Below are 27,163 nucleotides of genomic sequence, written 5' to 3' on the forward strand. Positions count from 1 at the left end.
CTAGAGCCATAACTTTTTTATTCTTTTTGCCAAAATAGTCATATTGGCAATCTCCTTTTCTCAGATTCCTCATATGCCTCTGTCACTAATCACAGCGGATTCTGAGGGGTTAAAGTGCTGAGATTAACACTATTTCTAGTCTCAGCATTTGCAGCAGGAGCTTGGCTGTAGGTAACAGCTGGCTTCTGCTGCGCATGGCACAGGTTCAACGTCTCTGCCCGTGCCGTTCATCACCCGCAAACTGTATGCCCGATTGTGTGGAATTACATGCAATCTGGTAGAACAGTTAAGCCCATTTTCGGGAAGGAGATAAGGACCAAGCCACTTTTGGCCTTAACCCCCTACATTTATGTTAAAGGTCGTGTCCCTGCCTTTGATGTGGGCTCGCACACCGAGCCCACATCTTTCCCCGCACTCTATGGCTGATTTAATCTCCGCTCATGGCTGTTAACCTGCTAAATCCCGCTGTCAATAACTGACAGCAAGATTTAACACACGCCAGCCGGAAGAGCGTCATTAATCCTGACAATCGTTGCCCCTGTCATGTGATCGCAGGGAGCTGATGGGCTGTCATGACAGCCGGGCGTCGGCTGATAACCCCATGCCTGTCATAGTGAATCTCCTGTGAATGCCGGCTCATGGCTGGCATTCATAGGAGATCGTGATTTTTGCTGTACATAGCAGTGCTGAAGCTCTGCTGTGTGTAGCACAAGCGATCGGATGATTGCAGCTTCAAGTCTCCTAAGTGACTATTGAAGACAGTAAAAAATGTAAAAAAAAAACTTTCAAAAATATGACCCCCCCCCCACAAAAGTTCATATCACCCCCATTGAAAATAAAACAATTTAAAAAAATACAAAATACTCATATTTGATATCGCTGCTTTCAGTAATGTCCAATCAATCAAAATATAAAATCAATGAATCCGATTGGTGAACAGCGTAACTAGACAAAAAATTACAACATTGCAATAAAATGCAATAAGAGGCGATCAAAGCATCGTATGTACGCAAAAATGGTATCAGAAAAAACATCAGCTGAGGGACACAAAAATTAAACCCCCACCCAGCCCGAGATCTCAAAACATGAAAATGCTATGGGTCTAGGAAAATGGCGACATAACCCAAAAAATTTTTTCTTACAAATTTCGGAATTTCTTTTCACCACATAAATAAAAAAAAAACCAATACACGTTTGGTATCAGTGTACTTGTACTGACCTGGAGATTCATATTGCCGGTCAGTTGTACCATATAGTGAACATGGTAAATAAAAAAAAAAAAAAACAATTGCGGAATTGCATTTTTTTTGGAATTTCACTGCACTTGGATTTTTTTTCCTGTTTGCCAGTACACTATGTGATAAAATCAATGTTGCCATTCAAAAGTACGAGTCGTCCCGCAAAAAACAAGCCCTCATACGGCTATATTAAAAAGTTATGGCTCTTGGAAAAAAAGGAGGAAAAAACAAAAAACTGCGCAAAAACGGAAAATCACAAGGTCATGAAGGGGTTAATGACCAAACACTACTTTTCAAATCTAACATGTCAATTTATGTGGTAATAACTCTGGAATGCTTCAACATATCCCAGTGATTCTGAGAATAGTTTTCCATGACACATTGCACTTCATATGAGTGGTAAATTTAAGTTGATATGTTTTGTATTTTGCTTTATAAAACATCTGAAATTTGCTGAAAAATTAGCAATTTTCAAACTTTGAATGCTTATACCCTTAAACCAGATATTCAAACCACACAAAATAGTTAATAAGCAACATTTGCCATATGTCTACTTTACATCAGCATCACTTTTCAAACGTTCCTTTATTTTGTTAGGATGTTAGAAGGGTTAAAATTTAGCAGCAACTGTTCATTTTTTTCAAAAATATTTACAAATCCAATTGTTTTTACAAACCTATTCAGCTTTGATTTGACATGAAATGGCCTATATATTGGAAAACCCTGCACAGTGATACCATTTTAAAAACTGCAGTGCTCAAAATATTCAAAATGGCGGGCAGGAAATTTGTTAACTTTTTAGATGTTTCACAAGAAATAATGTAGAAAAGTAGAATGAAAAAATTGTTATTTTTTTTTCTCATGTTCACAAGAGGTAATAGGAGAAAATAGACCCCAAAATGTATCCCAAACGTTGCAATATCAGATATGTGGTTAAAATTAGTGATGAGCGAAGATGCTCGCCACTGCTCAGTACTCGCCCGAACATCACTGTGCTCCACGAGCTCGGCGAGTATTTCCGGGTTGCTCTGGCGGGAACTCAGGTCCCCTCCCTGCATGTTTGGCACTCTGTAGAGAGCCAATGAACATGCAGGGATTGCCTGCCATGCACTGTAATGCCGTAGCCATCTTGGTTGTGGGCATTACAGTGATTGGCTGGCCGCACAGCATCATCAGGTGTATATAAGACCGGGTGCCGCCATGCTTGTCACAGTCTACCCCGGAATCAGGTAGAGCTGCTGCTGCATCAGGGAGAGATTTGCTTCTTCACAGTTAGTATAGGTATTCCGCAACATATATATATATATATATATATATATATATATACATATATATATATATATATATATATATATATCCAACTGAACTAACAGTCCTTCTGAGGATTAATCCAGCTGCATATATTCAGTGGTGATAACAGGAGTTAGGCAGGCAGGCAGTGTATATGGCAGACTGCAGTGTATGATACAGCTCAAGAGGGTCCATTGAACGTTCCTGCTGCTGCTGCTGTTCTTACAGATATTTGTAGACATAGCCCCAGATATCAGGTTATTTGCTTAAAAAGCAATGCAGAGTACACCATTTTTCTGCTCCATTTGCTTGTTCTCACTGCAGAATAAAGCCAGATCTGTTCCATATTTCAACGATAAAAATCCAGAAATTTAAACTGAACGTGGAAAATATTGGCCTCTTTTTCCATTCTGTTGCAGTGTGTCGGTCAAGTTATTCACACTAGGTGTCTGTGAAGGATAGTATTAGCAAATTACAGGCCTGCTATTTAAAACTGTGGTTCTCTGTCAGACATAACACCTATAAGAGTGTTCCAAAATCAGACATTTCTTTTATTTTCATTCCATTGCAGTGTGTCGGTCAAGCTATTCACACTGGGTGTCTGTGAAGGATAGTATTAGCAAATTACAGGCCTGCTATTTAAAACTGTGGTTCTCTGTCAGACATAACACCTATAAGAGTGTTCCAAAATATGACTTTTCTTCCATTTTCATTCCGTTGCAGTGTGTCAGTCAAGCTATTCACATTAGGTGTCTGTGAAGGATAATATTAGCAAATTACAGGCCTGTTATTTAAAATTGTGGTTCTCTATCAGACGTATCACATATAACTGCGTTCCAAAATCAGCCATTTCTCGTGAACGTGGAAAATATTGTCTTCCATTAAAAATGGGCAAGGTGCGTGGCAAGGGACGGAGAAGTAGATGTGATGGTGATGGTGCATGCAGAGGCCGAGAACGTGGCCGTGGGCAAGCTGAAATTGTGCCACAACAAACAATGCTCGACCTTCCTGTCCCAATTAATTGGGGACCGCAGAACACCACTATTGAACACAGAGCAGTGTCAAAAGTTTATTAGTTGGATAGTAGATAATGCTTCCAGTCACTTAGCCACCACCACCACCACCCTGGCTTCCACATGGTCAAGTCTCAGTAGCCATGAGTCTGGACCGCATATTCCTCACCCTGATCCTCCTTCCTCCCACCATGCCGAGTGCCCAGAGACAACTGATCCCACACTTGGATACTCAGAAGAGCTGTTCACTTTTCCATTTGTAGATTCGGGCCTCTCGCCCGGCCAGCTTCAAGCGAGTCAAGAAGTACGCGTGTAGTGATGCCCAAATATTGGAGCATCCACGGTCACACAAAGGCAACAGTGGAAAGTGCAATTACTGTCGCAAGAGGTGGATGATGATGATGATGAGGCACAATTGCCAGAAAGTCAGGAGGAGACCAGGGTGCGGCAGTGGAAGACGAGGTGGTGGATGATATAGTAACTGACCCAACCTGGCAGGGGGACATACACAGCGAGGACAGCAGCACACAGTGGGAGGGAGGCATAGCACCACAACAGGCAGGAAGAAGCAGTGTGGTGGCTGCAGACACAAGGCGGGAAAGCGTTCCTCGTAACACCAACATGACGGAAGTTGCCAGTACAACTGTTAGGTCTTCCCGAGTCTGGTTATTTTTTAAAGACTCTGCAGATAACCCCAAAAAGGCCATTTGCACCACCTGCCAGGCCAGCATCAGTAGGGGTAGCAAAACTAGCAGCCGGACCACCACCAGCATGATCAGGCACATGGCAGCAAAGCACCCGACAAAAGTGGGCCAAACCCCAGGGTCCAGCAACAGTGTCCGTGGGTGACACCACTGCTTGTTCCGCTGTTATGCGTGCACGCCAATCCCCTGTCCATGGCGCATGCCAAGATGCCTCCCGCCCTGCACCTGTCATTGCACACTCTTAATTAGCACCATCAGCAAGCATGTCCACGTCCTTGTCCTAGCGTAGCATTCAGTTGTCCCTAGCCCAGTCCTTGGAACGCAAATGCAAATACGCAGCCAATGCCCCACAGGCCACACTACTAAATTCACACATTTCACGAATGCTTGTGTGGCGCCCCGAGGGTTCGGTTGCCACAGGGGTATTGCACCTCAACCAGAGGTGTGATATTCCACTCTCAGGTAAGGATGGAGTGTGGACCAGAGCTCAGTTAGCTGCACACACACATACACACTCACCCCATTTCCGGGGGACAGCTCGACGGTGCTCCCATATAATTGCAGGCACCACTGACTATGTCCCTGGCTGGAGTGGGGAGGGGGGAGAGAACCCAGTGATGTAGGAGCAGTGGGGGACGGTTTCTGGAGCATAGGAAGGAGCTCATTGGGTGCAGGTCACCTGAGCTCAGACACAGAGAAGTAGATAAAAGGTGGGAGCCATCTTAGGAGTTCAGTCAGTTCAGAGAAGCAGAGTAAAGGAGTAGAGAGCTGACAGGGAGCCGAGGCTCAGCCTGAGCTCAGCTCCACGAGGCAGGCCTGGAGAGTAGGCCGGGGCCAGAGAGGAGAAGAGGAGAAGGAGAAGGAAGGAAAGAGGAGAGATAGAGGAGTAGAAAGGCTCCAGAAACAAGAAGGCAGAAGGGACCCTAAGAGAGCAGAACGGACAGCAACCGTTGCAAGCCCGCGTTATATCGGGTGAAGGGTCAGGCCGTGGAAGGGTACCGGATTCCCAAGTTGGTGGAGGTAAATCATCCCTCAGCCAAAAACCGGAGGTCGTGATCATTTATTGGTGCGACCCCTTGCTACACCAGCTAGGAAGGCACCACATAGGGTCAGGGAAACTGGCGCCAAGTTTTACTAGAGAAGGCCCGAGGCAGCCGGACAGAAGCGTGGTCACTGGTGGGGCACGAGAGGCCAGAGAAAGGATAGAAGGGGGTCCTGTGCCACACTCCTGAGTTGCCTGGGGGTTGACCGAGCCCCTCACCTGGTGGACGCAGCATGGCTTGGGCAGTCATTGCTGACAGAGGTGACTTGGATATCAACTGTGAGTAAAAGGCCTGAACTGCACCATTGGACTCTGTGTGATTTATGCTGCGCCTGCACCATCACCCCCAGCATCCACCTACATTGCCCTGAGGCTACACTCTCTGTGGGGAGTTATCCTATCCCTGTGCTGCACACCAACACCAGCCTCAGCGGTCTGCCTTGCAGCGGCGGTTATCCCTGACCGCAATTCACGGGTGGCGTACTCAGACATTCTCAAAACACTGATAAATAGACTGCCACAACTTTGGTCTGACCACCCTGAGCCACGGGATCGGGTTGCCACTACTACCCCCAGCATCGCACAGAAGCCCGGTTTCGGGCACCCCATGGCCCAGGGGGCGAGTCAGCTTTGGCATAGTCGGCAGGATTGTGACCAACCCGCCACAAACGGGTATTGCGTGCCTGAAAAGAGACTGTTTCACTGTATTGAAAATGGCGCCCGCCCCGGCAGAACGGACGCCATAAAGTGTTCGCCAAAAGACAACAGGAAGCCACCTCCCATCGTGGGCCAGGTCCCAGAATGGCGCCAAAGAAGGAGCCCACCCCCAACAGCCATGAGTGCGGCTGTAGAGATGTCCATCAAGGTGAGGGGGCTGCCCCTGAGAGTGACTGTCAGCAGATTGCCCCAAGACCACCCCCAACAGGGGCAGAAAGAGAAGAAAACTGCAGGGTGTGGTTTGGATCAGTCTCGCCAGATCACACCCGGAAATGGAGAGGAGCACCAACTCCAGCACCCTGGCAAGCGGCCTGCTGCAGGCCGAGGCGTCCCTGTACAGCCTCACGGAGCTGATGGCTCAGCTCCCCGCAGAAGACCCTGAGTTCCTGCGGACTGCGCTGGAGGAGTTTGACCGGAGGATGGTCCGAGCGCAGAGAGAAGTCATCGCCGGATGGAGGGAGGAGATGGCCCGGCGGTTCGCGACCCGGCAGTAAGAGACGCTGCCGGCACCCGGCAGTGCGCATGCCCCCGAAGACAGAGAGAGAAGACCGGAGGCCGAGAACAGCGCTGCCGCGGAGGCAGGTAAGACGGACGCCCCTGCCCCGGGTCCTGACGCCATAGCCTTACCCCTGGATCCCGCCACGGAGCCAGAAGTCCCGGGAGCCGCTGCAGCTTCCACGCTCCCGCCGCAAACAACTGGGCCTCAAGCCGCGAGCACCGCTGCTGAACCACGCCCCCGTCGTGCCCCCTGACCCCGGACGTGACCGAGAGCAGTCCGCCTCAGTCCTGGTCGCAAGGCCTGGTGCCCTCAAGCGTCTGTCGCCCATTGGCGCCCCCGGTCTCGAAACCACCACCCCTGGGCGCGGACCTGTATGCCCAACTGACCGGTCCGGATGGAGAGCCAGGCCCCGTACCAGAGGGGTGGGTCCACCCTTGTCTTTGGGTGGGCCTGTCCGCAGAGGATGGAGCCTTGCCTCGTCCACTCCTGCCTGCTCCACAGCCCGTTGATGTCCCCCAGCTCCCGCTCGAAGAGGTCCAGGTAGGATGGGACCAAACCGGGGAGGATGTGATGGAGTTTGCCCAGGAGACACGGACGGCCGCAGGCGGGAGATCTGTGAGCAGCTTGCGGAGGAGGAGCGGGCACGGCGCCGGAAGAGGGAGCAGCTGCAGGCCCGAAGCGCGGAGGAGAAGACGCGCACCCGCCGAAATCCCCATGCAACATGCGGTCCTAAAACAGCTGGTGAAGTTCCACCAGGCGAAAGGGTGGGGGTTCATTCGGGACTCTGCCATCGCCACAGACATCCATGTTGACAGGAGGGATGTGGAGGGTCACCTGCCAGCGGGTCACCCGAAGCGGGAATTGTTCTCGGGAGATCAGGTAATATACACCCGGCATCGAGACCTAAAAGGGTGGTATGCCCTCAACATCCAGAGGGTGGAGGAGGAGCAGTACCAGGAGCATTGCTACCCAGAGGACCCGGACGGGTCTGAAGAATATGGCGAGGAGGAAGAAGGTGCGCAGGGAGGACACCGCTACTAAGGAGTGGCAGCGTACCAATGTACATAGTTGCCCGTCAGGGTGAAGGAACTGTTGCAGAGAGTTACCCGGTATCGGATCAGTTAAAACCGGCTGAGGACTGGGAGCAGCCAACTTATTGAACTATCCGGCCGAGGACTGGGAGCGGTCAATCTTGTACATAATTGCACTTCTTAAAGTGCCCCCTATTGGTTTTATAAGAGACCACAACGACAACTGACCTCAGAACAAAAACCCGTTAGAGGTGGCTGAAGACAAGGTCCAGCAGCTGGATCAGCTACGCCCTGCAGCCACCCCAGGGCCTTCGTTGAGGGTTTACGAACGGGTCCCTCATGTTTGTGTTTATGTGTTTGCACTTAATAGAAAGATGGACACCTGGTTGCAAAGTCCACTTTGACCAGTTAACCAAAGTTTTGCATGAAGAATGTTTACAAGAAAAATGTTTTATATGTGACAGATGTGGTTATAAAAGTGAAAAGAGTTTTATAATGTTTTATATATGTGAAGAAAGTCTTATAAAACTGCTGAAAGAGAAAATGTGCCAGTAACGTTAAAAGAGAAGAATTGCCTCCCATAAAGGGATGGGTTATGATGGTTTCTAGTCTTATATGTGAATGCATTCTAAAAACCTGCATGTTTCTGAATGGTCTTTTGCTTTGTTCCAGCCCGAGGATGTGCTGTGGTTTACCGAGGGGGAATGTGGCGCCCCGAGGGTTCGGTTGCCACAGGGGTATTGCACCTCAACCAAAGGTGTGATATTCCACTCTCAGGTAAGGATGTAGTGTGGATCAGGGCTCAGTTAGCTGCACACACACATACACACTCACCCCATTTCCGGGGGACAGCTCGACGGTGCTCCCATATAATTGCAGGCACAACTGACTATGTCCCTGGCTGGGGGGGGAGAGAACCCAGTGATGTAGGAGCAGTGGGGGACGGTTTCTGGAGCATAGGAAGGAGCTCATTGGGTGCAGGTCACCTGAGCTTGGACACAGAGAAGTAGATAAAAGGTGGGAGCCATCTTAGGAGTTCAGTCAGTTCAGAGAAGCAGAGTAAAGGAGTAGAAAGCTGACAGGGAGCCGAGGCTCAGCCTGAGCTCAGCTCCACGAGGCAGGCCTGGAGAGTAGGCCGGGGCCAGAGAGGAGAAGAGGAGAAGGAGAAGGAAGGAAAGAGGAGAGACAGAGGAGTAGAAAGGCTCCAGAAACAAGAAGGCAGAAGGGACCCTAAGAGAGCAGAATGGACAGCAACCGTTGCAAGCCCGCGTTATATCGGGTGAAGGGTACCGGATTCCCAAGTTGGTGGAGGTAAATCATCCCTCAGCCAAAAACCGGAGGTCGTGATCATTTATTGGTGCGACCCCTTGCTACACCCGCTAGGAAGGCACCACATAGGGTCAGGGAAACTGGCGCCAAGTTTTACCAGAGAAGGTCCGAGGCAGCCGGACAGAAGCGTGGTCACTAGTGGGGCACGAGAGGCCAGAGAAAGGATAGAAGGGGGTCCTGTGCCACACTCCTGAGCTGCCTGGGGGTTGACCGAGCTCCTCACCTGGTGGACGCAGCACGGCTTGGGCAGTCATTGCTGACAGAGGTGACTTGGATATCAACTGTGAGTAAAAGGCCTGAACTGCACCATTAGACTCTGTGTGATTTATGCTGCGCCTGCACCATCACCCCCAGCATCCACCTACATTGCCCTGAGGCTACACTCTTCCCGTGGGGAGTTATCCTATCCCTGTGCTGCACACCAACACCAGCCTCAGCGGTCTGCCTAGCAGCGGCGGTCATCCCTGACCACAATCCACGGGTGGCGTAGTCAAACATTCTCAAAACACTGATAAATAGACTGCCACAACTTTGGTCTGACCACCCTGAGCCACGGGATCGGGTTGCCACTACTACCCCCAGCATCGCACAGAAGCCCGGTTCCGGGTACCCCACGGCCCAGGGGGCGAGTCACTTGCACTCAAAATGTTGCCTTTTAGGCTCGTGGAGAGGGAAGCTTTCCGCAACCTGATGGCGGCGGCCATACCTCGGTACTCGGTCCCCAGCCGCCACTATTTCTCCCAGTATGCCGTCCTCGCATTACACGAGCACGTGTCTAACAACATTAGATGTGCCCTCAACAGCACAGCTATTGGGAAAGTCCACCTAACCACAGACACGTGGACAAGTGCTTGTGGGCAGGGACGGTACATCTCGCTGATGGCACACTGGGTTAATATAGTGGAAGCCGGAACCCAGTCAGAACTTGGGACGGAACATGTCCTACCGACTCCGAGGATGGAGGGCCCTGGGTCAGGGTTGCCCTCACATTCTACAGCTTCTGCACCTCCTCCTCCTCAGCCTCCATCTCCGAAATGACCACATCAGTTGCAAGCTGGAAGCACTGCAGCACTGCCTCGGCCAAGCGGCAACAGACTGTGCTGAAGATAATATGCTTAGGTGAGAAACCACACAACGCTGAAGAGTTGTGGACAGCTCTGAAAGAGCAGGCAGATCTGTGGCTGACACCGCTGAACCTGCAGCCAGGCATGGTCGTGTGTGACAATGGCCAGAACCTGGTGGCGGCTCTGAGGCGAGACGAGCTCAGACACGTACCATGCCTGGTCTATGTACTTAACCTCATGTTTCAGCGGTTTCTCAAAACCTACCCGGATCTGTTGGATCTGCTTGTCAAAGTAGGCCGCGTGTGTGCCCATTTAAGAAAGTCAGCTACAGTTTCCGCCGACCTTGCCGTGCTTCAGCAGCGTTTGCAGCGTCCAGCTCACCGACTGATCTGCGATGTCCCCAAATATTGGAACTCTACATTGCAGATGTTGGGAAGGAATTGTGAGCAGAAGAGAGCAGTTGTTGACTACCAGCATCAACAAGCCGTCGGTATTCAGATCAGACTCCACACATAAAACCTCTGGAGTGGACATGGATGTCAGACATATGTACCATACTCCAAAACTTTGAGGACTCCACCAAGATGGTGAGCGGCGATGATGCCATAATTAGCGGCACCATCCTGCTTCTCTGTCTTCTGAAACGCTCTCTGCTCACAATTAAAGAGGATGCATTGCAGGCAGAGCACGATGAGATGGAGCAAGGAACCATACAGGGTGATTCCACACAGCCCAGCCTCATCTCATCCTAATGTGGATTGGGTGACAATGAGGAAGAGGAGGAGGAGGAAGAACAGGAACTAGTTTCCTGCGCTATAGACGGTACTACCTGAACAACTGTCATACCGTCTGTTCAGCGTGGATGGCCTGAGGACAGAGAGGATGAGGAAAGGAAGAGGAGGAGGATGAGCAGGAGAGCATGGTCTGTCATCCTCTTGATGAGGACACGGAAGTCTTGCCTCTTTGCAGTCTGGCACACATGGCTGAGTTTATGTTACGCTGCCTTTCCTGTGACCCTCGCGTTGTCCAAATTTTGGGTGACAGTCATTATTGGTTGGTGACACTTCTAGACCCACACTACAAGGAGAACTTTCTGTCTCTCATTCCCTTGCAGGACAGGCCTAATAAAATGGTGCAGTACGAGATAGCCCTTGTTGCAGAATTGTTAAAAAAAAAGTCCCATCTGAAAACGCTGGCGGTAGAGGTCACAGTTCGTTCGACAACCAAGGAGTACAGGCGAGAGAGACACAAATGCAATCGAGCAGAGGCAGGGGAACACTGTCAAAGTTCCGGGACAGTTTTCTCAGACCGTCCCATCACATAAGCCTTAATGCATGGGGTACTCTCTTAAGGAAGGAAAAGTTTCAGAAGATGGTGAGGGAGTACCTAGCCAACCAGACCAACGTCCTCCGTGATTCCTCTGTGCCTTATAATTATTGGGTATCCAAGGTGGACACGTGGCATGAACTGGCTCTCTACGCCTTGGAGGTCCTGGCCTGCCCTGCCGCTAGCATTGTATCAGAGCGGGTTTTTAGTGCCGCAGGTGGAATTATAACCGATAGGCGCGTCCGCCTGTCAACTGAAAATGCTGACAGGCTGACTCTTATAAAAATAAATAAGGGCTGGATTGGGCCAGACTTCTCAACACCACCAAATGATAGCAGTGTAACATAAACTCAAATACAGTGTCTTTTTTTTGGGAGGTCTAACTCTATTCCCATGCACCTCTGTCTTCACACCCAGACATGGGTATACGTTTCCTGATTTTATCTATTTGCTCTTGTCCTCCTCCTTCTTCTCCTCCTTCCTTCCTCATTCTCCACCTCCATATCACTACCATATGTACCATATCAACATATCTATGTCTCTTGCAAGGAACACTGGAGTTCCACCAAATTTTTGGCAGCCGTTGCTTCACTGCATAGGCAAACAATATGGGAGACACACTTCCTAATAATGGGAACATTGTTTTCAGGAGGCCCTCCGACCTCTATGTTTCTTGCAAGGGGCATTGGAGTTCCTCCAAATTTTTGGCAGCCGTTGCTTCACTGCATAGGCAAACAGTATGTGAAACACACTTCCTATTAATAGGAACATTGTTTTCAGGAGGCCCTCTGACCTCTACGTCTCTTGCAAGGGGCATTGGAGTTTCTCCAAATTTTTGCCAGCCGTTGCTTCACTGCATAGGCAAACAATATTGGAGACACACTTCCTAATAATGGCAGCATTTTTTGCAAGAGGCCCTCCAACCTCAACTTCTATTGCAAGGGGCATTGGGGTTCCTCCAAATTTTTGGCAGCCATTGCGTCACTGCATAGGCAAACAGTATGGGAGACCCACTTCCTAATAATGGGAACATTGTTTTCAAGAGGCCCTCTGACCTCTACGTCTCTTGCAAGGGGTATTGGAGTTACTCCAAATTTTTGGCAGCCGTTGCAGTCACTGCATATGCAATAACAGTATTGGAGACCTACTCGTTAATAATGGAAACAACAAAGCATAGCTGGCTGATGGCTCTCTAACAATAGAGAGGGCCGACTGCTGGCCCTTTAAGAATAGTAAGGGCCGCCTATAAAAATAGGCTTTGTGACTTTCAGAGTCAAAAGTGCAAAAACACATCAAAAACGATACGTGTGAACATAGTGTGGAGGAGAATTTTTGTTGTTGTATATTTGTTTTGCGTTATATACAAGTCATTACCCTGGAAAGGATGTTCCTTAACATATTTCCCAGAAAAATCCATTTTAGTTTCATTTTTGTATGTTTTATTGTGAGTCCATAAAAGTGGGGTAATACCTCTGACAACGTTGTTGACAGCAGTGACCTGGGAGTCAGAATTGCTTCCAGGGGTCTTCCCCATGCTGTTCCCATGTCATTTGAGCACTGTTCCCATCGATTTGGGCAATTTTTAGGCCCTCTGCAGACCGCTGGGGGGAGCCGCCGGAATGATGCTCGAGTTTCCCATAGACTTACATTGGGCTCGCTACTCGGTCCGAGCACTCGAACATTCCAGTTTGCTCGACTCGAACAACGAGTATCCGAGCATTTTAGTGCTTGCTCATCACTAGTTAAAATCTGATGTTTGGGCACACAGCAGAGCTCAGAAGGGAAGAAACACTATTACGTTTTTAGAACACAAATTTGGATGGAATAGATGTGAACACCATTTCACATTGCAGAGTTCCTTATGTGCCAAAACAGCAAAAATAATCATCTAAAAAAAAAAAAATTAAGTTTCAAAATTAAAATGTTGTATTAGCCCCAAATGTGTCTTTTTCACAAGTGGTTATAGGGGAAATGGGACTTCAAAATTTGTTATGCAATTTCTACCAAATATGGTGATACATCATACATTGTTGGGCAAAATGGAATGGAAAGAGTGGTATATGATTTTTGGAGTTGAAATTTGGCTGGAATAGATTGTGACTGCCGTGTTGCATTTGCTGAGCTCCTAATGTGCCATAAAAACAGACACCCCCCCACTAGTGACCCCACTTGGTAAACTAAGGCCCTTAAGGAATTCATTTACGGGTGTGAATCCACAGGTGCTTCACAGAATTTTTCATGATTGGGCAGTGAAAACAAAAAACTATGCTTGTTCCACTAAAATGTTTAGTCTCAAATATTTCATTCTCACAATAGGATTTATTATACAATTTCTCCCAAAAGCAGTGAAACCGCATTAGAGGGTGAATACTAGTGTTTGGGCACGCAGCAGGGATTCGACTAGAAGGACCACCATTTGACTTGGAGTGTAATTTTGGCTGGAATAGTTTGTGGACACCATGTCACATTTACAGAGCCCCTGACGTGCCCAAATAGCAGATACCCCCCACAACAAGTATCCTCATTTTGGAAAGTAAACCGCTGATGGAAATCATCTAGGTGTGTGGTGAACATTTTGAACCCATAAGTGATTCACAGAATTTTTTAGGTTTGGACTGTTAAACAAATAGTTACATTTCTTCCACTAAAATGCTTCTTCAGCTTCAAAGTTATCATTATTTCAAGGGGTAATAGGAGAAATTGGATTAAACAATGTTCTATGCCAGGGGCGGACACAGACTGTAGTGGGCCCCTGTGCAAGAAATTTTTGGGGCCCCCCCCCCCTGCGCTTCATAAGGCAACAAAGTTATGTAAACATAACCCCCCCATGTGCAGCTCTCATCCCCCCCATGTGCAGCTCACCCCCCCGATGCATCTCTCACCCCCCCATGCATCTCTCATCCCCCCCCGTGCATCTGTCACCCCCCCATGTGCATCTCTCACCCCCCCATGTGCATCTCTCACCCCCCCATGTGCATCTCTCACCCCCCCATGTGCATCTCTCATCCCCCCATGTGCATCTCTCATCCCCCCATGTGCATCTCTCATCCCCCCCATGTGCATCTCTCATCCCCCCCATGTGCATCTCTCATCCCCCCCATGTGCATCTCTCATCCCCCCCATGTGCATCTCTCATCCCCCCCATGTGCATCTCTCACCCCCCCCATGTGCATCTCTCACCCCCCCTCATGTGCATCTCTCATCCCCCCCACTCCTAGTTAATTAATTGTATTTAAGAAAAATAAAACTTGTTATACTTACCCCCATGCGATCCCTGCAGAATCCTGGCGCTCGTCCACGTCGCTGCCACCAGGCTCTCCTGACGTTCGGCCATGTGACGGTGCCACATACATAGCCAACAGCTTTTGTTTTGGCCAAAAGATTTTTAAAGCTGCCACTACGATAAGGTAGACTCTTCTGGCCGGGCCCTACTCTAACCTATTAAAATTTTCTTAAAATATCCAATACTCTTTTTAGATATATTTTTATTTAGTTTTCTTTAAGGGAATGTGTCATATACATTTTTTTTTTAAATGACCAATAATACCACATACAGGGAATACCGCCACACCATCACCAGACCACATATTACCACAACATAGTGACCGAATAATACCACACAGAAGGGAGAAAAACTGCCACACCATGACCAGACCACATATTACCACCACATTACTAATATTACCACCACATTACTAATATTACCATAAGTGTCATTATACACAGGAGCTCTATACATGGTATGTATAATGTAAGTGTCCAGGTAATCTAGTGATCACCAGTGACATTATACACAGGAGCTCTGTATATAGTGTCAGTGTACAGGTAATACAGTGATCACCAGTGACATTATACACAGGAGCTCTGTATATAGTGTACAGGTAATACAGGGATCATCAGTGACATTATACACAGGAGCTCTGTATATAGTGTACAGGTAATACATGGATCACTAGTGACATTATACACAGGAGCTCTGTATATATTGTCAGTGTACAGGTAATACAGTGATCACCAGTGACATTATACACAGGAGCTCTGTATATAGTGTCAGTGTACAGGTAATATAGTGATCACCAGTGACATTATACACAGGAGCTCTGTATATAGTGTACAGGTAATACAGGGATCACCAGTGACATTATACACAGGAGCTCTGTATATAGTGTACAGGTAATACAGGGATCACCAGTGACATTATACACAGGAGCTCTGTATATATTGTCAGTGTACAGGTAATACAGTGATCACCAGTGACATTATACACAGGAGCTCTGTATATAGTGTCAGTGTACAGGTAATACAGTGATCACCAGTGACATTATACACAGGAGCTCTGTATATAGTGTACAGGTAATACAGTGATCACCAGTGACATTATACACAGGAGCCCGGTACATAGTATATAGTGTAAGTGTACATGTAATGCACTGACTCACTGGTGACGTCTCTAGGTGAAGTCCTTCAGCTACGCTTTCCTCCTTCATCCAGCACAGACCGCCATCACGTCTTCCAGCCAGGACTCGTCTCTGCATAAAATAACACAGTTATCTAGAGCACATTCCCCAACTTCTACATTACACAGCTGAATACAGACGTGCATCCACCATCAATATATGGTTAGTTATTATGCAACCTACCATTCCAAATATAAATTGTAATCCACCACGGTGCCCCGATTAACTGTAAATAGGCACTTAATATATAATTTAATTAGAACCTCTACTCTATACTTCCTGCTCCCCGCATTCATTATTTACATGCACCCCCTGCCCCAATTCATTATATCATGTCCGTGCTCTCCCCACCCCATCGTCATTTATCATTTACTCTCCCCCACCCCACATTCATTATGTGCAGCTCATTATCCCCCTACTCCTAATTCCCCCATGTGCAGCTCATTTTCTCCCAATTCCCCCATGTGCAGCTCTCACCCCCCCATGAGCAGCTCTCACCACCCCCCCATGTGCCCCTCTCTCATCCCCCTCCCCCACATGTGCCCCTCTCTCATCCCCCTCCCCCACATGTGCCCCCTCTCATCCCCCTCCCCCACATGTGCCCCTCTCTCATCCCCCTCCCCCACATGTGCCCCTCTCTCATCCCCCCATGTGCATCTCTCATCCCCCCCATGTGCATCTCTCATCCCCCCCACATGTGCACATCTCTCATCCCCCTCCCCCACATGTGCACCTCTCTCATCCCCCGCCATGTGCATCTCTTATCTCCCCCCCATGTGCATCTCTTATCTCCCCCCATGTGCATCTCTTATCTCCCCCCCATGTGCATCTCTTATCCCCCCCCCCACATGTGCACCTCTCTCATCCCCCCCACCCCATGTGCATCTTTTATCATCTCCCCCCCCACGTGCACCTCTCTCATCCCCCTCCCCCCACATGTGCACCTCTCTCATCCCCCCCACCCCATGTGCATCTTTTATCATCTCCCCCCACCCCATGTGCATCTTTTATCATCTCCCCCCCATGTGCATCTCTTATCTCACACACACACACACACACACACACACACACACCTCCCATTCCCCCCACTCCTAGTAAATTGTATTTTGAAAAAAACAAAACTTGTTATACTTACCCCCATGCGATCCCTGCAGAATCCTGGCGCTCGTCCAAATCGCTGACACTAGGTTCTCCTGACTTCCGGCCATGTGACGGCGCCGTCACATGACCGGAAATCAGGGGAATCATGAAGGCGCTGCCGCAGGAGCGCAGCGCAGCGCTGAGATGTCCCGGACCCGGCGCTTAGCATGGGGCCGGGGGCCCCATGAGGAGAGAGACTCACAAGAGGGGGCCCCCAACGGGGCTCCAAGGGGGCCCCTACCGGCTGGGCCCCACACTGGAGTCAGGGCAGACATGCCCTGATGGCGGCCCTGCTGGAGGCTGGAGGGGCCCCCTCTCCCTCGGGGCCCCCGTTCAATGAACCGGCTGCACGGGCGGTAGTTCCGCCCCTGTTCTATGCAATGTCTACCAAACATGGCAATACCCCCCATATGGGATTTTACATTACTGTTTGGGCACATAGCAGAGCTTGGAAGGAAAGGTGCGCCATTTGGGTTTTATTTGTTTTAATAGATAATGAATGCCATTTGTAGAGCCACTAAGGTACTAGAACAGCAACCCCCCTCCCCACAACACACACTATTTTGAAAACTACACTGCTACAAGTATCTCACTGGTACCTCATACAATTTTAAAACATTGTGCCATGGAAATAACAAATTACATTTTTACAGCCAAAATGTTATATTAGCTGCTAATTTTTCATTTTCACAAGGGGTAATAGGTAAAAATAGACCTGTCAATTTGTTAAGGAATTTCTCCCAAATGCAGTGATACCCCATATTTCATTGGTAACTACTGTTCGGGCACACTGCGTGGCTTAGAAAGAAGGAGTAGAAATTGACTTTTGGAGCACAGATTTTGTTGAATTAGTTTGCGGACGCCATTTGCAGAGCCCCTTAGGTGCCAAAACAGCAGGAAAAAACTGAAATTGCCTAATTTTGCAAATAACACACCTTCACAAATTCATAGACAAGTGAGTGACTATTTTCATCCCAGTCTATGTTGCAGAAAAAAGCCCTGCATATATATAAGGGTTTGACAGGGACGGTCATATGCCTCTCCCATTGAAATAGTGTTTGTAAAGGAGTGTGTTCTTACATGTGATTTTATTGCATTTTTGTGACTCTTGTGATATGTGAAACTGCATAGAGTTTAATAGGTACCAACGTATGCGGTACTTCTAATGTATTGTGATTATTTTACAATGTTATTGATGTGTAGTGTATAGGGAAAGGATATGGTTAAAGTTAAGACATAAGATATAGTATATGGCTTATAGTTTGGATTAGGGAAGGGGAAATGTTGGGTGGTGGTCACATTAGTTATAGGAAGTGGTTGACAGGTTAGTATACAGTTAAACTGTTTGGGGCCAGCCCAGCATGGGAGGGGTAAGTTCATATAAAAAGGGGGGCACTTCCTGGTTAGATGAGTTGGAGATTAGATTGAGACATAAATAAAGGATTAGTAAGAGTAAGAGTTCAAAGTCAGAGGGCTGGCGGGCACGAGAAACACAGACTATTCTGGCAGTATGAGAACGTCAGCAACTTACTTCAGCGGACATTCCTGTAACGTCCAGGGCCTACGGCCCGAAATAGGCACTGGGGAGTGTGCCTTATTCCCTTCGAACAGCCGGACGGGTAAACATGTGAGGGAGACGGGACGAGTCTTGTGAGTACTGCAGAGCCGGATAGAGCATCCCAGGGGCCAAAGGAGCCAGAAAACGAAGGGATAGCTCAGGCTGAATTAATGGAGAACATGGAAACGTACTGTGCTGTATTATCAACTGAACTCGGACTGTTTAGTAAAGTTGGACTGTTTGAAAAGAAGCGAGTTTCCCCTGATTTGTGTGCGTCTGTTCCTGGACTAAAGGACGTGGATGCAGCAGAGGCCTCCGGCCTCAGAGTGAGTATACTGCATTGTACACAGCATGACACTAAGGGACAGTGACACTGTTTATTTGTGTGGTTCCAGGGTGTGGGAAATCAGCTCCTCGACCATGAATGCCACCCAACGTGGCGTAGTCAGCAGGATCAAAAGTCCTCACGTGCAGAGAGCAAAGGAACCCCTGAAATGGTCAAGATGTGTCACGGGTGTGTCGCCACGAAGATCGTCACGATTACACAGCCTGACTTCTCGCAGCTGACTTTTTGGTGCTTTGTGTTTTTCAGCAGTGAGGGAGTTAATTCTCTCTCTCTCTGTGCTAGACGAGGTCCAGCCTCGCCCAGCTGCAATCAATGCTGCTGTAGTGAGACTCCTTCAAATGCCTGCTGGTCTGTTAGGGAAGTGTCGGTGAAAGCATTTCATGCAGACTAACAGAGCGGATCGTGGTATTTGGAGTTTCAGAGATAAGTGTATTTGGAGTGTTTTTTCCCTTCCTCGCTTTATCATTTATCTCCTTTCCCGTTGGTGTTCCCTCTGTTGTAGTTGTGTAGTTTTTGTATGCAAGGTGGTTTTGGTTTTTCCCTTGTACTGTCTCGTTCGTCTAAGTACTGTGTGTGGGCATATTATTACTTGTCCCCTTTTGTTGTGATCGGGGTCCTTCTCAGGACTAGATTACTTAGGTACAGGGTTCCTCAGGAGGTAGGGGTTACGCTGGCGGCCTGGACCTCTGTACCTTTAACAGTACCTCCAGGTTGAGGGATTAGTCAGGGCCCCAGCTTAGGGTCAGCTTAGGCCCCCTACCTCCAGTATACAGAGACAGCGTGACATTTTCACCGACCCACTTAGTTTTTCTCCAGCTACCATGGATCCAGTAGCCGGTCTAGCTCGGCAGTTGCAGAGTTTGTCCATGGAGCTGGCGGACGTTAGGTCCAAGGTTTTGTATCCTCGGGAGCAAGCCGGACCAGAACCTAAAGTAGCTCTCCCTGACAGGTTCACTGGGGGGCGGGACAAGATTTTTGTTTTCCGGGAGGCATGCAAGTTGTACTTTCGGCTGCGGCCTCGGTCATCGGGGAGTGAAGAACAAAGGGTGGGAATTGTCATCTCGCTCCTACAAGGGGACCCACAATCTTGGGCGTTCTCTCTTCCCCCGGGCTCCCCGGCTCTCCAGTCAGTGGATAGGTTTTTCGCTGCTCTGGGACTCGTATATGATGACCCAGATCGGATCTCCCTTGCTGAGTCTAAGTTACGTAGGATCCAGCAGGGAGATCGTCCGGCGGAGGAATTCTGTTCGGAGTTCCGTAGGTGGGCCACAGACACCCAGTGGAATGACCCGGCTCTTAGGAGCCAGTTTTGTCAAGGTTTATCCGACAAATTACAGGATGTGTTGGCACAGTATGACTCTCCCGCGTCACTGGAAGCTGCTATGGCCCTTGCTATTCGCGTTGACAGACGGCTTCGGGAGAGGTGCGGGATAACTCTACCCCCTGTGATGACTCCACCTCCTACAAGGTCCCCTCATATGGTGGTTCCCCTGGTCAGTCCAGAGGAGCCTATGCAATTAGGAGGGACATCATTTCGGGGGAGGGGACCGATGGTGCGCCATAAGACAGGAAGGTGTTTCTTCTGCGGGAGAAAGGGACATTTTATTGGGGGGTGTCCATCCCGTCCCTTGCAGAGTGAAGAGTCGTCAGAAAACTGTTGATCCCAGGTTGTGTGGTGGACGGCAATCTGGGAGTAGGTATTTCGTCCCTAGGTTCGTCTCAGTTTCTCGTACCGGCGGAGGTGGTGGTGGGTACGAGAACTGAGAGGATATCTGTTCTTCTGGATAGTGGGGCCGGGGCTAATCTGGTTGATGCTCGGTTTGCCCGGGTTCAAGGTATGCGATTGAGTGAGTTGGCTAAACCCATCCCCATATTCTCGATCGATGCCAGGCCTCTCGGTCAGGGAAGTTTTTTGCAAGCTGTGCATGACGTAAAACTTCAAGTGGGGGCGATACATAAAGAACTGTTGTCTTGCTACATGTTGGAGGGTCTTCCCACTCCTATAGTGTTGGGCCTTCCTTGGTTAACTAAGCATAACCCGGTTATTAATTGGCAAACCAGAGAGATAAGCCAATGGAGTAAATTCTGTAATAAAAACTGCATGAACACGGTCATCAGTGCGGTTACTCCTTGGGTCTTACCTCCATTTCTGGCGGACTTTGAGGATGTATTCTCGGAGAAAGGGTGTCAGGAACTACCTCCTCATCGTGAGTATGACTGTTCTGTAAAACTGCTCCCTGAGGCCAAGTTACCTAAAGCTAGGTTGTATAACCTTTCTGGTCCTGAGAGGCAGGCCATGAAGGATTATATTTCAGAAAGTCTGGCTAAGGGGCATATTAGACCTTCATCTTCACCGGTGGCTGCGGGGTTCTTCTTTGTTAAGAAGAAAGATGGAGGCCTACGCCCTTGCCTGGATTTCCGTGAACTTAATCGGATTACGGTCCGAGATCCGTATCCGCTCCCACTTATTCCCGATCTCTTTAATCAGATCGTGGGCGCCAAATGGTTCTCTAAGTTGGATCTCAGGGGGGCGTACAATCTGATTAGGATGAAGGAGGGGGATGAGTGGAAGACGGCGTTTAACACTCCGGAGGGGCATTATGAGAACCTTGTCATGCCATTCGGTCTGACTAATGCCCCGGCGGTGTTCCAACACTTTGTTAATGACATTTTTCGCCGCCTGGTGGGACAGTTTGTTGTCATATATCTGGATGATATCTTAATTTACTCACCGGATCTGGTGTCTCATCAGGAGCACGTTAGGCAGGTGTTACAGATCTTGCGGGATAATAAACTGTATGCCAAATGGGAAAAGTGTGTGTTCGCCGTACAGGAACTCCAGTTTTTAGGCTTCCTGGTTTCAGCGTCCGGTTTTCGTATGGACCCTGGGAAAGTGCGGGCAGTTCTTGAGTGGGATCGGCCAGAGAATCTTAAGGCACTACAACGTTTCCTGGGGTTTGCTAATTATTACCGGAAGTTCATTCGTAATTTCTCGTCCATGGTTAAGCCTCTCACAGACATGACTAAAAAGGGGACGGATTTTTCTAGGTGGTCTGACAAGGCTTGTCAAGCATTCTCCTCCTTGAAAAAATGTTTTGCCTCGGCACCCATACTCATTCAACCTGATGCGTCACAGCCATTCATTGTAGAGGTAGACGCTTCCGAGGTAGGGGTGGGAGCAGTATTGTCACAGGGTTCGTCCCCTGGTAAGTGGCATCCGTGCGCCTTTTTCTCTAAAAAATTGTCGTCCGCTGAGAGGAATTACGATGTCGGCAATAGGGAACTCTTGGCCATTAAGTTAGCTTTTGAGGAGTGGCGCCATTTTTTGGAGGGGGCAGTCCATCCGGTCACCGTCATCACCGATCACAAGAACCTGCTATATCTGGAGTCCGCGAAACGTCTGAATCCCAGACAAGCTAGGTGGTCATTGTTTTTTACCAGGTTTAATTTTGTCGTTACATATCGTCCTGGGTCAAAAAATGTAAAGGCGGATGCCTTATCTCGTAGTTTCCCTGGGGCCGGGAATACGGACGACCCGATTCCTATCCTTCAGGAGGGAGTGGTGGTTTCGGCAGTATGCTCTGAGCTGGAGGAGGAGGTATTGGAGGCTCAGGGGGACGCCCCTGTTGGACCTCCGGGGAGACTGTTTGTTCCAGATCAGTTGCGACAAAAGGTGATCGAGGCACACCATAACTCAGTTTTTGCAGGACACCCGGGGAGTAGAGCAACTGTGGATCTCCTCTCGCGTCGGTTTTGGTGGCCTAACTTACATAAGGAGGTGGTAACTTTTGTCGCGTCCTGTGGGGTTTGTGCGCGCTCTAAGACCTCACATACCCGTCCGTCTGGGGCCCTCTTACCTTTGAAGATCCCGGAGCGTCCTTGGACTCATCTGTCTATGGACTTTATTACGGACCTCCCTCCGTCTTCGGGTAAAACGGTCATACTCGTTGTAGTGGACAGGTTCAGCAAGATGGCACATTTTATCGCTCTTCCGGCTCTCCCTAATGCTAAAACTCTTGCGCAGGTGTTCATTGGGGAGATTGTGAGGCTTCACGGGGTACCCTCCGAGGTGGTGTCTGATCGGGGGTCTCAGTTTGTGTCCAAGTTCTGGAAGGCGTTTTGTGCACGGCGGGGGATGCATTTGTCGTTCTCATCGGCTTTTCATCCTCAGACCAATGGTCAGACGGAACGTATGAACCAGAGCTTGGAGACATATCTCCGGTGTTTTGTGTCAGAGAACCAGGAGGACTGGGCTTCTTTCTTACCTCTGGCAGAATTTGCTCTTAATAATAGGCGGAGCGAGTCCACTGGTAAGTCCCCGTTTTTTGGGGCATATGGTTTTCACCCCCAGTTTTGTACTTTCAGTAGGGGGGGCTCTTCGGGGGTTCCTGAGGAGGAACGATTTTCCTCATCACTCGCTTCAGTATGGAGAGGGGTGCTGAAGAATCTGAATACTATGGGGAACCGATACAAACGTATGGCTGATAGGATGAGAGTGTCTGGTCCGGACCTAAGTGTGAACGATCGGGTATGGTTGTCTACCAGGAATATAAAACTTAAGGTTCCCTCCTGGAAACTGGGTCCCAGGTTCATCGGGCCGTACAGAATCAGTTCTATTATTAATCCGGTGGCATTCCGTCTTGACCTCCCCCCTACGTTTAAAATTCACAACGTGTTCCACAGATCGTTGCTTAAGAGGTATGTGGCGCCGGTGGTACCGTCACCTTTACCTCCCCCTCCAGTGGTGGTCAAGGGTAACTTGGAGTTCCAGGTAACGAGGGTCATCGATTCACGCTTTAATCGCCGGTCCCTTCAGTACCTGGTTCATTGGAAAGGGTATGGTCCTGAGGAGAGGATGTGGGTTCCTGCGTCGGATATTAACGCAGACCGATTAGTTCGGGCCTTCCACACGACTCACCCGGATAAACCTGGCCCTGAGGGTCCGGAGGCCCCTCGTAGAAGGGGGGGTACTGTCACGGGTGTGTCGCCACGAAGATCGTCACGATTACACAGCCTGACTTCTCGCAGCTGACTTTTTGGTGCTTTGTGTTTTTCGGCAGTGAGGGAGTTAATTCTCTCTCTCTCTGTGCTAGACGAGGTCCAGCCTCGCCCAGCTGCAATCAATGCTGCTGTAGTGAGACTCCTTCAAATGCCTGCTGGTCTGTTAGGGAAGTGTCGGTGAAAGCATTTCATGCAGACTAACAGAGCGGATCGTGGTATTTGGAGTTTCAGAGATAAGTGTATTTGGAGTGTTTTTTCCCTTCCTCGCTTTATCATTTATCTCCTTTCCCGTTGGTGTTCCCTCTGTTGTAGTTGTGTAGTTTTTGTATGCAAGGTGGTTTTGGTTTTTCCCTTGTACTGTCTCGTTCGTCTAAGTACTGTGTGTGGGCATATTATTACTTGTCCCCTTTTGTTGTGATCGGGGTCCTTCTCAGGACTAGATTACTTAGGTACAGGGTTCCTCAGGAGGTAGGGGTTACGCTGGCGGCCTGGACCTCTGTACCTTTAACAGTACCTCCAGGTTGAGGGATTAGTCAGGGCCCCAGCTTAGGGTCAGCTTAGGCCCCCTACCTCCAGTATACAGAGACAGCGTGACAAGATGGCAGCCATTAGAAGTCCCAAGATGGCGGATGATTGTGTAGAGGCCGGAGGGCGTCCAGACAGCAAAACGGCGTGAAAATCCATCTGGGCAGTGGCCTTTGTTCAGAAGTCGGCCCATTGTGAGTGGTCGTGAAGAAAGAAGAAACCACGCCCGTTGCTGCAAGTCACCGAAGAATGGGTGGGAGCTGCCGATAGTGACCCCACCCGGGCTCGGCGCCATTACCGGACGAGACAGCAGGAAAGATGCAGCGCTCAAGCATGTACAGTGGCCCGGAGGCCTACGTGAGGCAAACATCCCCAATTAGGATCCCACAGTCATTTCCCTTTCAGAACCAGTAGAGAAAATTCCCATGGTGTGACTGTATCTGAAGAGCAGGAGCAGCTGCGGCCGAGGTGAGTGGCCACAGCCACCGAAACCAACTCACATGGTGAGTCTGACACAATCCTCTGCACCTAAACTACTACCCGTGATGTACGAGGAAGAGGTCCTGACCCCCACCCCTGAAAAGGCTGAGTGCATAGCAGGAGAAGTACATGAGAGGAAGTGACAGGAAAAGCTGATTCGGGCAGAGTTACAGTGTCCCGGGGGAAGGGGAACGGCCGGCTGCATGACTCGTGGCCTGATCCAGTACTTTAACGAGAAATGTGGCTTTGGGTTTATATGGGAGGCCGGAAACGGGGATCGGGTGTGCGTAAATGCTGGGTCCATCCAGCTTCAACGGTCCCCACTCGAGTATGACCGGGTCACTTTCATCAAGGAAGATGGACGTAGGGGATGGTATGCTGTGGCGGTCACCCTGATCTCCCCAGCAGAGGAGCGGTGGGCGGCAGAGGACCAGACGGCCGCCCCTCAAGCCACCGTCCTATGGCCCCAAAATTCATTTGCCCAGCAAGTTGCAGCAGTAACTCAAGTGGAGATCGTGCCAAAACCTCCAAGCCCAACACTCCCTGTAGAGAGAGTCAGGAGAGGGAGTGGGAGTCCTCATCCAGCGACCCCTCGACAAGCACAATGGTGATAATTTGCCAAGGCCTAGGAGAGGTTACCTACGTTGGCCGTGGTTGAGAGTACAAGGAGACCGTTTTTTAAATGCACCGCTTAATATTCAAAATGTCGTCCAGAGTTAAAATGGCGGCCGGATTACAGAGTGCTAGTTGCACAACTCCAGGGACTGTTCAGCATTTCTGAGGGCAGTAGGCCATGAGGAAAACCATAAACGTCTGGTACTGGCCGGTATGACCACAGTTATTTTGTGTGTTTTCCTCCATTCCAGTTATTTTGCGCACCATCCTGCTGGATTACAGGACTGTGAACCCTTAAAGGGCCAACAACCCTTGTGACTTTAAGAACTGTATGCAGCTGCCCAATGGACTCTGTCCCATTGTCCCCACGAACTCTGCTTAAAACTTCCCATTAACTTTTCCTCAGGGACTGATGGGCGGCACACTACAGTTCTCAAAGGGACCGTGGTTCACAAATAGTGAAGGCGAAAGGAAACTGACGACCCGAGGATCGAGTCGGGTCAGTGCTCCTGAACTGTGGGAGCTGTTTTAAGTTGGCCAACGGACCATTGTGTGCTAAAAATTTCAGACACTCTGTGTCGGGGTCCTGGAAGCAGTGGGACCAGGGTCACGTGGACCCATGTAGCAAAACGGAGGACCCGATGTGCGTGCTGGGTTGAAGAGAAGGACTGTGTCAGTGGACATTTGGGCGACTACTTTTGTGGGCCAAAGGGCCGGTTTAACAAAAGAACTTGAACTGTGTGTTCCAGGGTCCCAACTAAGTGGGAGAGGGACCAGTCCTGCCCAGGAGCAAGGTCAGTGATGGTGAATAAGAATGACAATTTTTGTTGACTAAGTGATGGTTTTAAATGTGGTTACATGCATATGTGAATATGTTGATGTCTTTCAGGTACTGTTATGGTAGGGGTTGACCATATTTTAGGAGGGAGGTATGTAAGGGTGTGACAGGGACTGTCAAATGCCTCTCCCCCTTGAAACAGTGTTTATAAAGGAGTGTGTTCTTATATGTGATTTTATTGCAATTGTGTAACATCTCACATCTCAGTAAAATGGTGTAATGAGAGAAAAAAATTGAAATGCCAGAATTGCAGTTTTTCGGTCGCCAGAACAACAGAAAAAAATGTAATGACAGGTGATAAAAACAAAGTATATACCCCAAAATGATATGATTAAAAACATTGGCTCGGTGCACAAAAAATAAGCCCTCACATAGCACCATATCCTAAAAATTTAAAGCGCTACGGCTCTTGGAAAGAGGTGAAACAAGCAAAAAATTTTTAAACACAAATTTACTTAAATTAAACAAAAAGTATTCATGTTTGATATTGCCGTAATTGCAGTGACCTGCAGAATCATATTTCCAGGTCATTTTTATGGCAAAATTAACACTTGGAATTTTGCTTCCTGCTTTCCATTACATCAGAGGGTAATGGTGTCATTCAAAAGTACAACTCGTCCTGCAAAAACAAGCCCTAATACGGCTAAATCGATGGAAAAATAAAAAAGTTATGGCTCTTGGAATAAGGAGAGGTAAAAACGAAAGCGCAAAAGACGAAAAATCACCCAATCATAAAGGGATTAAGCCAGGAATACCTTCTATTTTAATATGAATTACTTTTTTTTTTTATAAATCTTTCTATTTACTGTGCAAGATAAAGGATATGGACACTTTTGGGGGCAGTTTTTTTTAATTAATGCATGAATTTAGGGCTAATAATTATTTTTTGTAATTGATTTTCCATTAAAAAATTGCACTGTTTACCTTTACATAGCCTCTGTGTTGCATTG

The sequence above is a fragment of the Phyllobates terribilis genome, unplaced genomic scaffold (assembly GCF_046119375.1).
Source record: "Phyllobates terribilis strain yellow unplaced genomic scaffold, ASM4611937v1 Scaffold_2__4_contigs__length_985480577, whole genome shotgun sequence".
Lineage (NCBI taxonomy): Eukaryota > Metazoa > Chordata > Amphibia > Anura > Dendrobatidae > Phyllobates > Phyllobates terribilis.